Raw genomic sequence first — 9,925 nt, 5'->3', positions numbered from 1 at the left:
TTGGCCGGGGGCGGGGGGCGGGGGTGGGGGCAGTGGCGAAGGACCTGGGGTACCAGCATCTTCAAGTCTTTCTTGTTGAGTGTTTTCTTCAAGAAGTTGCTTTCCCCTTGTCCTCCTGATAGTTAACCTCGATGTCACGGAATCATCCTTCACAAAGTGCAGATTTTCTCCAGGTTGCATAATACTCAAAATTATGCTTATGCCATAGTTATCATGTTAAAAAAAATAACCATTGTATTTAAGATGCAATTTTTATAATAGCACTTCATACCTTACACGCTGTTTTCCCCTAGAACGAATGTGTGGAGTGTTAAAGTCCATAGCACCTTTCTTCGCATTGATTTGTATTTCCTACCTTTGTGTGTTTTATGTAAATAGTGCATTTAGAACGTCTTCCACTGAAAACACTGAGGCAATTGATGCTCTTATAAAATAACAATAATAATAATAGTGGAGAATCCGAGATCTTTGTGTTTTTCCCACTTTTACAGTTGTCTGATCCATGCTTTGAAGTTTTTTTTTTTAACAGGTAGTCTTATTTCCAACTTTTTATTATGAAAATGTGCAAATATACAGAAAAGTTAAGTAATAATAAAACAAATTGTATATCTACCTAGATTTAAAAATTAACATTTTGCCATATTTTTTACTGAACAATTGGAAAGTAACTTACATTTCACCTCTAAACACTAAGCATGCATCTCATAAAAACAACCACAATAATATTATGTACCTCAAAAAATGAACAGTGATTCTCTAATATCTAGTGCTCAGCCCATGTTTCCATTTTCCCTATTGATCCAGTCTCATTGCAAGCCTTACACGTGATTGTCTGTTCCATCTACCTGGAACAGCTTCTCACCTTTGATTTTTTTTCCAGGACTTTTTTTTTTTTTTCTTTAAATAGAGCAGATCAGTTGTAGAATGTCTGACTTTCAGGATGTACCTGATTGTTTACATGTGGTTTGTTTTTCTTGTTCCTGTAGTTTCTGTAAATTTGCAGTTCGGGCCAAAGGCTTGGTGTATTCAGGTTACAGATTTTTGACATTAACACCTCACAGATGTATTTCATATTGCATCACAACAAAAGTCTCATTAATATCTGGTTGACTCACTATCTGTGATGCAGAATTTGATCACCACATCTTCCCAACGTAAGGTATGTTTTTGCTGTTGCAGTTAATAGATAACCTGTGCGCTGACACCAGCAGTGCATGGATAGCCCGTTTACCAACAGCCTTGTATCTGGTGGTTTTGGAAGCCAATGATGATGATCCTTGCCGGAATCAAATCATTTCGTCAAGATGTGCAAAATGCAAGGAGTCTTAACCACTGAGCCATCAGGGAATTCCCCCTGCAGCATGGCAGTTTTCTATCATTCTTTTTATATTTACTGACTGGCGTTCTTTAAGGAAGAGCTTCCGTTCATCAGCTGGGAATGCACGTAGGGTCATGCTCAAGTCTTTCCTTAAATTACCAGTTTTCAGAGTCAGGAGTCACTGGCAGTGATGACAAGTGATTCAGTGTGTCACAAACAATTATGATCATTGTTTCTGATCCTCTAATTATCCCAGATTTGGCCAGTTAGAACCCTTCAAGTAGCCCTTTTGTCCTTTGACATTACCCCTCCAATCTCTGGGCACTTAATGGCCTTTTTTTAATATAAATGTATTTATTTTATTTATTTATTTTTGGCTGCGTTGGGTCTTCGTTGCTGTGCGCAGGCTTTCTCTAGTTGCGACGAAGGGGCTACTCTTCATCGCGATGCGCGGGCTTATTGTGGTGGCTTCTTTTGTTGCAGAGCTCAGGCTCTAGGCGTGTGGGCTCAGTAGTTGTGGCTCGCGGGCTCTAGAGCACAGGCTCAGTAGTTGTGGCTCGCGGGCTCTAGAGCACAGGCTCAGTAGTTGTGGCGCACGGGCTTAGTTGCTCCGCGGCCTTTGGGATCTTCCTGGAGCGGGGCTTGAACCCGTGTCCCCTGCATTGGCAGGCGGATTCTTAACCACCGTGCCACTAGGGAAGTCCTGGGCACTTAATGGCCTTTTGACAAAGCCATCTCAGGTTCACCTTGCACTTTAAATACCCCAGGTATGACATGAGCCATTTCTCCAGGAATCCCTGGCTCTTTTTAATAGGCAGCAATTTAGAAACCAGATCTGGGCAGTGGGCAGGCTCACTGCTACTGGGCGTGCTTATTTAGCAAGTGGGCTGAATCCTTCCAACCACTGAGTCTGCATAAAGGCAACTCTGCCCTCAGTTTCATCAGTTACATAATATCTATGTAATGGGAGACATTATTACCTCCCAGACAAAGGACTCGGAGCAAACAAGTCTTGTTGAGCAAACTAAACTGGAGAGAACACAGGTGTTAACGCTTACTAGGAAAGCAGCAAACTTAACCACAAGAGGTCTTTTGCCAAGGCCCTCGGCAGCGCATTTCCAGAGGGCGGGAGCTTGTCAGTCAACCTGGCAAGTGGGTTAGGTAGAGGGCAGCTAAGAGCGAGGAAGTGAAGGACACCAACTATGTTGTGTTTTAACTGAAGTGTCTTGATGGTTTACTGTGTTGATAAGCTAATCACACTCCCTTCCGATCACATTTCCTTAAGGCAGGTTTCTGATCTAAATTTGAATTCTGAGGGTCTATTTCATGCAGAGTACTAGTTTTTCTTGCTACACTTTTATTCGGTCTTTAAAATTTAAAGCCATTAGTTTTCACTCGACACTCCATCTTCCGGTATGAATTCACTTGCATGTGCCTGTAAATGTACTTCCAGCCCTCTATTTCCCTTACTCTCCTCGTGGCGCTCTATTTCACCGTAATTATCCCACCTCAGAACACTATTAACCATTGAACATGGCAAGCACGTGCACTGCGGTGATATGTATGCATGCGTATGCAATGCTGCTGACATGTTAGCAGCATTGAGTCTGCTGTGTAGACGGGGAAAGTGAAGCCCAGGATGCTGACAGGTCACGTACACAGTGTGACAGAACAAGGGTTGGAACCCGTGGTTCCAGCACTTAGTTGAGTTCTTCCTGTAAAATATTGTTAAGTGAAAACTCAGAACACAGAAAGTATGTACCTAATTAAGCATTTTGATGAGATTAGAGCACTGAAAGTTTTTTGTCTCCCTTCCCGTGTTTTTTAAATTCAAATCGTTATAAGAGCAGAGCCCAAAAAATGACGCACTCCCCTCCCCCTTCCAATTCTGGTCTCCCACCCAGATCTTTTCCCCGTTCGGCAACCATGTGGTCAGTGACCACCTGGACCATCGGGTTAGGGCTTTACCCCTCCATGTTCCGGTTCATTCTTCTCTATCCCAACAGCCACTACCTCATTTCAGGCCTTTCATCAGCTCTTGTTTATTTTGTAGCCAGGTAAGTGTTCACCCTACCCCAGATCTTGCACCTCTCACTGTATCTGCCACATTTGCCAAAGTGGAGACATCTAACCAGGACCACCACATGCAGCTGTGCAGGTTGAGGAGTGCATGTCACCATTTGCTGAAAACCCCTCAGCATCTCACCGTCAACGGCAGTGGCTCGCTCTCACTCTTAGCTGAACGTTAGAATGACCTGAGCAGCTGGTTTGCTTCTTTTGGGGTGGGGCCTGGACCGCAGTATTTCACTGCCCAGGTGATCCTAATGTTCCCAAGTGGAGCAAGGGCAGAAGCAGCGAAGCCAGTTAGGAAGGTGTGTTTACAGGTGATTCAGAGGAGAACTCGTGGTCGCCGTAGAGGTGCTGAGAAGTGACCCAGCGCGGGGTGTGTTTTGCAGGTAGAGTACAGGACTTGCTGATGACTTGGACTGGGGTGTGAGGCAGAGAGGAGCCATGGACGGCTGTCGTTGCTCCCAGGAGGAGAGACTGGCGTATTCCCTTCTGTATCTCCTACACCAAGCACAGCGCCGGGCACATGGCAGGAAGTAGGCCCTCAATAAATGTTTGATGAGTGCATCTCTGCAGGAACCTCTGCACAATAATCGATTGTTTCCTCAGAAAAAAAGAATCATTTTACATGTCCGTCCAGAACTGCAAAGGGTCTGGGATTTTACTTGACTTCCAAGATAATAGACTAGCCTGTTATTTTCATGGGTGCTGGCACAAGACATGCGACTCCTGGGTCAAAGACAAAGAGCTTTATTACTCATGGCCAGAGCAGTAGCCAGACTTCACATCCGAGCCAGTGACCCTTGCTTTCCCTCATCTGCACCCCAAGCACAAGAGGGTGACCGGTGGGCCTAGATGGAGGGACTGCATCACAGGAAAGCAACATTTGGGGAAACCACTCCTTTTATAGTGAACGGCAAGCAAGCTGCTCTGTCCTGGGACACGCTGCTCGCTGTAAACACAAGCCTGAGAAGTGCCCCAGGTAAAGATACCAGCACAAACATGTAGGGGTACTCGGGGCCATGGCCTTACTGCCTCTCCCAAGAATGCCCTTCCACGGAGAAGGGGGGTCGTTCTTGCCTACAGGTAAGAAGAGAGGAAGCAAAATGAAGTTGCCTGTTCCAAGCCTGCGGAGTAGAGGTCTTTTCCTGAAGAAAAATCTTAGGTCATACTAAATCAGACCTACACCCAGAAGTTGAAAAGTAATGATCTCACTACACTGTACACTGATTTAAAACTACACCTGGAGTACCTGATCTCATTTTTTACACTAGAGTGTAATACATGACATGAAACTTAAATGGTTGAAAAAAATTAGAATATCTCTCGACACGCGGAATTCAAATTTCAGCGTCAATAAATAGTTCTATTGGAACACAGCCACACTTATTCCTCTAAATATTGTCTATGGCTGCTTTCCTGTTGCAAAGACAAAGTCGTGGACCATCAAGAGACCTGAACTGTTTACCATCTGACTCTTCACAGAACAAATCAGCCCACTCTTGCGTCTGCACAACAGGGTGCGGGCTGAGGTCTACCGGCAAGGCGAACACCAGGCGAATTAGCAAAAGGAGCAACACTCGGGGTGCGCAGAGGGGGGCGAGAGCGCTAGGACAGAAAAGTCAACCCGGAGAGCCGTGGAGCAGGGAAGCGAAGGGGTACAGACGCGCCCAGCCGGCAGTCAGGGATAAGACGGGAGGGGCGGCCGGCTGCGCACGAAGCGAGAGGGCAGGGCTGCGGAGCCCAGCGCCCGAGGCATGCCGCCCCTGCCGACCACTCCCTGCCTGGCGCCCACGAGCCGCGTCCCCATCCGAGCGGAGGCCCGCGGGTCGTCAGAGGTCCTGCCTTGCCGGAGCGGCCGGGGTCACGGACTCGCTTTCCAGTCTTGCGGAAGGAGACGTGGGTGAACTCGGAACCCTCCTCTCTAGTTATTCAGCCGTTCACTCAGTACACAGCGAGGAGGTGGCTCCACGGCACTGCGCCCTCCTCCCACTCTGACTGAGAAATTCTCAGTAAGCCCCTCTCCCCGATGCCCACCTTCCGCACGCCCCGAGCGGGGTAAGTCCACCCAGAGACTGGGGACCCACGCCCGCTCCGGACGGCCCGCCGTCAGGCTGACGGGAGAGAACGGCCAGACACCGCGCTCACCCTCTACAGGGAGGGGTTCGGACCACAGCCGCCCTCCCGGAACCACGGCCGCGGAGCCCTCGGGACGTACAGCGCGTCCGCCCCGACACACCCTGCAAACGCCCAGCTTCCGGCCTGGGCGGGGCCAGGCGCGCGGGCGTTCCTGGGAAATGCGGGCGGTACCTCCCTGCGAAGGAGCACCGCCTGTTGTCGTGGCTCCGCCAGTCGCCACCTATTTCCCCGCGCCGCGAGACAGCACCTGCTGGCGCGCTGCGGCCAGGCAGGGAGGGATGGAGGGAGCGGGGGCGTCCTTGGGGTGGCCTGGCCGCGCACCCCGACACCTCATCCGAGGTGCCGCCTGAGCTCTGCCCTCAGGGGCGGAGGAGATTGTTGGTGCGGATATTCAAACAGCGCCTTCTAACCGCTCCCATCGCCTCCCTCCAAGAGTGCAGCAGCCGCTCTGGTCTCCAGAGGTGAACCTCACGTACCTGTCCACCTGCTTGGACAGTCATCCGGTCTCGCTTCCGGTCTGCAGTCCCCCACCAACACTCACTGCCCCTTATCTGGAACCAGATCTCAGCATCATATTATTTTACCTGTGAACATTTCAGTGTACTTTTTTTTTAAGCAGGTTTTTTTTTCTTTTAATATTTATTTATTTATTTATTTTTGGCTGCGTTGGATCTTCGTTGTTGCCCGCAGGCTTTCTCCGCGAGCGGGTAGGCTTCTCATTGCGGTGGCTTCTCGTTGCAGAGCAGGGGCTCTAGGCGCACAGGCTTCAGTGGTTGTGGTGCATGGGCTTAGTTGTTCCACGGCATGTGGAATCTTCCTGGACCAGGGCTTGAACCCGTGTCCCCTGCGTTGGCAGGCGGATTCCTAACCACTGCACCACCAGGGAAGCCCCCGCCCCCCCCCCCACAAAAATCTTTTAAAGTTATATTCCCTTTGCATTATTTTTTTTGGTTTGTTTGTTTTCTTGTGGTACACGGGCCTCTCACTGTTGTGGCCTCTCCCGTTGCGGAGCACAGGCTCCGGACGCACAGGCTCAGCGGCCATGGCTCACGGGCCCAGCCGCTCCGCGGCACGTGGGATCCTCCCGGACCAGGGCTCGAACCCGTGTCCCCTGCATCCGCAGGCGGATTCTCAACCACTGCGCCACCAGGGAAGCCCCCCTTTGCATTATTTTAATTAGAAATCTCAATCCTATTAAAAAGTAAAGTGAAGTACTGAAGTACATAACCAACACCAATGTTCACTCTGTCTTGTCCATTCTTAACCTGCCCGATTTGTCTGATTTCTTATTTTGTTGTTAAGAAATAAAACATTTGAAGTAGGCTCTCTCTTCCCACTGATTCCAGGCTGGCAGCCAATTTGACTCCTCTTAAAATTGGAGGGTGGGGGGGACTAGTGAGGCCCAACCAAGACAAGAAAACTTAAGGCTGCAGGATTGTCCAGCTGTCACTGACCCTCCCAAGTCGGGTCCCAACAAGGGTCCTCCTGCCCGGTGTCATTTAAGCCAATAGGAGACCAGGCTGGGGTGAGAAGCAAGGGAAGGCTTCATTCTTCGGTCCGAAGGTGGAGAGGACAAGCTCTCGCGACAAGCCGGACAGGCCATGGTGGGGCTGCTTTATAGGGTCTCGAGGGTGGGGAGGGGGCGGGGTTCTCACGGGGCTGCGCGGCTCTGGCTGCAGACGGCAGTGTCGGGCGCAGCGTCTCTGCACACGGCCCGCCGCCGCCATCTTGGACTGAGTGTCGTGCGCGGCGCTTCTGCGCACGGCCCCGAGCTGAGGTGCAGGTGTAGCCGTTTCCCACCGGCAGCTCCGGGCTGAAGGGCCGGGTACAAGCCTCGTGCCCGCGGCCGGCTGTGAGCGAGAGAGACTGGACTCAGCACAGAGGAGGAGAAGAAAGGTTAGACTTTGTTTTATTACCCAGTTTCTATGTTTATCTCCCGGAATTGTTCATGGTCTTTGCGGGTGGCACGAAGCCTGGTTGGTGGTAGAAGCATCCCCTTGTCGACAGTGAACCATCTGTGATAGGAATGGGAAAGAGTTTTATTTGAGACAAACTGAGGACTGTGGCCCAGGAGACGGCCTCTCAGTAGCTCTGCGGATCTGCTCTGGAGAGGTTGGGTTTTCAGCGCGGTTTTAAATCTTGTCATAACAAAGGTCAAACGAGGCAGGGGTACATTCCTTCAACGTTTCCAAAAAGACCAGCACGGACGCAGCGGGACAATATGGCCTTGGCGCCTGGGAGGGCAGTGTTTTCATCGAAGGGGTCCCAGCGGGGGAGGCATCTCATCTTTTTTTTTTTTTTTTTGCGGTACGCGGGCCTCTCATTGCCGCGGCCTCTCCCGTGGCGGAGCACAGGCTCCGGATGCGCAGGCGCAGCGGCCATGGCTCACGGGCCCAGCCGCTCCGCGGCACGTGGGATCCTCCCGGACCGGGGCACGAACCCGCGTCCCCTGCGTCGGCAGGCGGGCTCTCAACCACTGCGCCACCAGGGAAGCCCAAGGCATCTCATCTGTATAGTTAACAGGGACGTTCTTTACTTCTGGTCAGTGTGCCCTTTTCTTTAATGGTTAAAGCATGCGTACGATGCATGTCATAGGCCACACGCAGGCAGTTCTAGTTAACATGAAATTCGAGTTAACTCATGTATAACCGGAATAACTTCCCCACACCTGAGTATGCGAAACTTCTTCCCTCACCTTCTCACCAAAGAAGTGTGGGATCAGGAAGAGGAGTTTTTCCGTTAAGGATGGTGACGAACTTCTAAGCAGGATATTGGCTGCAATTAAGAGGAAAGGCGTAAAAAAAAAAAAAAGAGGAAAGGAGTGACCTGGGGTCTTAGACCATTGCTGTTCCCCACTGACAAAAATGTTGAAAAGAACCATCCAGAGAACCTCCTTCTAGGGGCTGCAGGAGAGGCAGCCTGTGACTCAAAGGAGAGTCCGGTCAGAAGTGTGAAGTCAGTCTTTACTGCTGGGCAACAGCTTCCCGGCAGCACGCTGTTGGCAGCAGGACTGAAGGCAGGTGTCCACAGGTGACAGATGTTCCCCACAGTGTGACCGGGCCGACCCCAGTTCCCTCTCATCTTCCTTGTCCACCCGTGTCATGCCAGGCTCCAGCCCCCGCTGCACCAGCACCGCAGCCCACACTCCGCAAAGGTAGAATTAGCTCTGCATTTGTAGTTCCTACAGATTTCAGCCCAACATGCCAACCAGATACTTTACAAATACTTTTAAAGAAACAACCGTCCACGGACATCTCCTCAAGCGAGCAGAGACCCTCCACCCACCCAAGCCAGCCAGATCCTTTGAGGGTGACCCCGGGGAGGAGGGCCAGTCACTGCCCAGCTGGGGAGGGCTCCTGGATCTTCAGAATCTAATTCCTCTGGACTGCTTTGCATCCCTGTCTCACATGTGTGTCCTTAAAAATGTCATTCTTAAAGTTTATTCCACCTTTCTGTGTGCTGTCTTGGGCGCGCTGGTCTGTTGCAACCTTGTACATCAGACCAGAAGCTGTGCAAGAGCCATTATTATGTGAAAAGGTGAATCTTGGAAGCAGAGGACCTGAGAGTGGGCAGGATACCAATAGGGAAATGGCAGCATTTCCAGGCACGCTGGTTTGAGTCGTTCGATCGTGCATTTAAAGTGAGGCAAACTTCACACAACTGGGTAATCTTTCTTGGAAACAAGCAGTCATTTGAATGTAGGCCTGGAGAAGGAGGCCACCTGAGCTCATCTATAATGTGGGTTTCATGGTTAAATAAGGCTTTCGTGAGGAAGTTGGGGGCATTGCAAGGAAGTAAGTGTGGTGACCAACTTGACAGGTGGTGTCGTGGATGGAGCGCTCCCAGAGGGGCAAGGGCCTGAGCATCACAGGCTCTTGCGAGCTGACGACCTGTGGGGGGAGAGGATGAGGCTCTGAGATGGCTATTCCGGAGGGAGCAGGTTCCTGGTGGTGGCGGGGTCTGCGGGGTGAAGCCTCAGCGTGAGGGCTCATGTGGGTGGCGAGGAGATACTCTGACAGCAGCATGTCTGGGTGGGGGTCAGTCATCCTGTGGGCACTGGCCGCAGTGAGCGGGAAGCTGAGACTTGGGGTGGAGGAGGGGGTTTGTGGGCAGAAGTCTTCAGTAAAGAGGCCAGAGGTGGGTGGCCAGCAGGTTTGCAGGAAACGAAAACACAGTGAGAAGCAGCTGTCTCCTGGGTGCCGTGAGGTTTAAAGGAAAATAAAGCAAATAATTGAAATCTGGTTAAGCCTTCTAATCATGCTGTCCTGTCCTCAATGTATTTTTCTCATGAGGATAAGAGAAATGGAGAGTCTAGGACATGTTTACGTGCAGTGAAGGTAGATATTGGCCGTCTTTCACATATCAGAGATCTTAAGCTTGTAAGAAAGTGAAGAGAATGTT

The 9,925-nt window shown here is 50.6% G+C and overlaps 1 long non-coding RNA gene across 1 annotated transcript; it reads right to left on the bottom strand.

The window, feature by feature from the left end:
- Positions 1-3,335: 3,335 nt before the first annotated feature.
- On the bottom strand, positions 3,336-5,629 carry LOC136793158 (uncharacterized). Its single transcript, XR_010838044.1, has 2 exons — positions 5,423-5,629; positions 3,336-4,114 (listed from the first exon to the last, which is right to left on the bottom strand). It is a non-coding gene; the product is annotated as an uncharacterized lncRNA (long non-coding RNA).
- Between the last annotated feature and the right edge of the window lie 4,296 nt (positions 5,630-9,925).

This window comes from Kogia breviceps, chromosome 19, assembly GCF_026419965.1.
Source record: "Kogia breviceps isolate mKogBre1 chromosome 19, mKogBre1 haplotype 1, whole genome shotgun sequence".
Classification (NCBI taxonomy): Eukaryota; Metazoa; Chordata; class Mammalia; order Artiodactyla; family Physeteridae; genus Kogia; species Kogia breviceps.
Note: the sequence above shows the minus strand (reverse complement) of the source record. Positions and strands in the feature narration are given on the sequence as shown.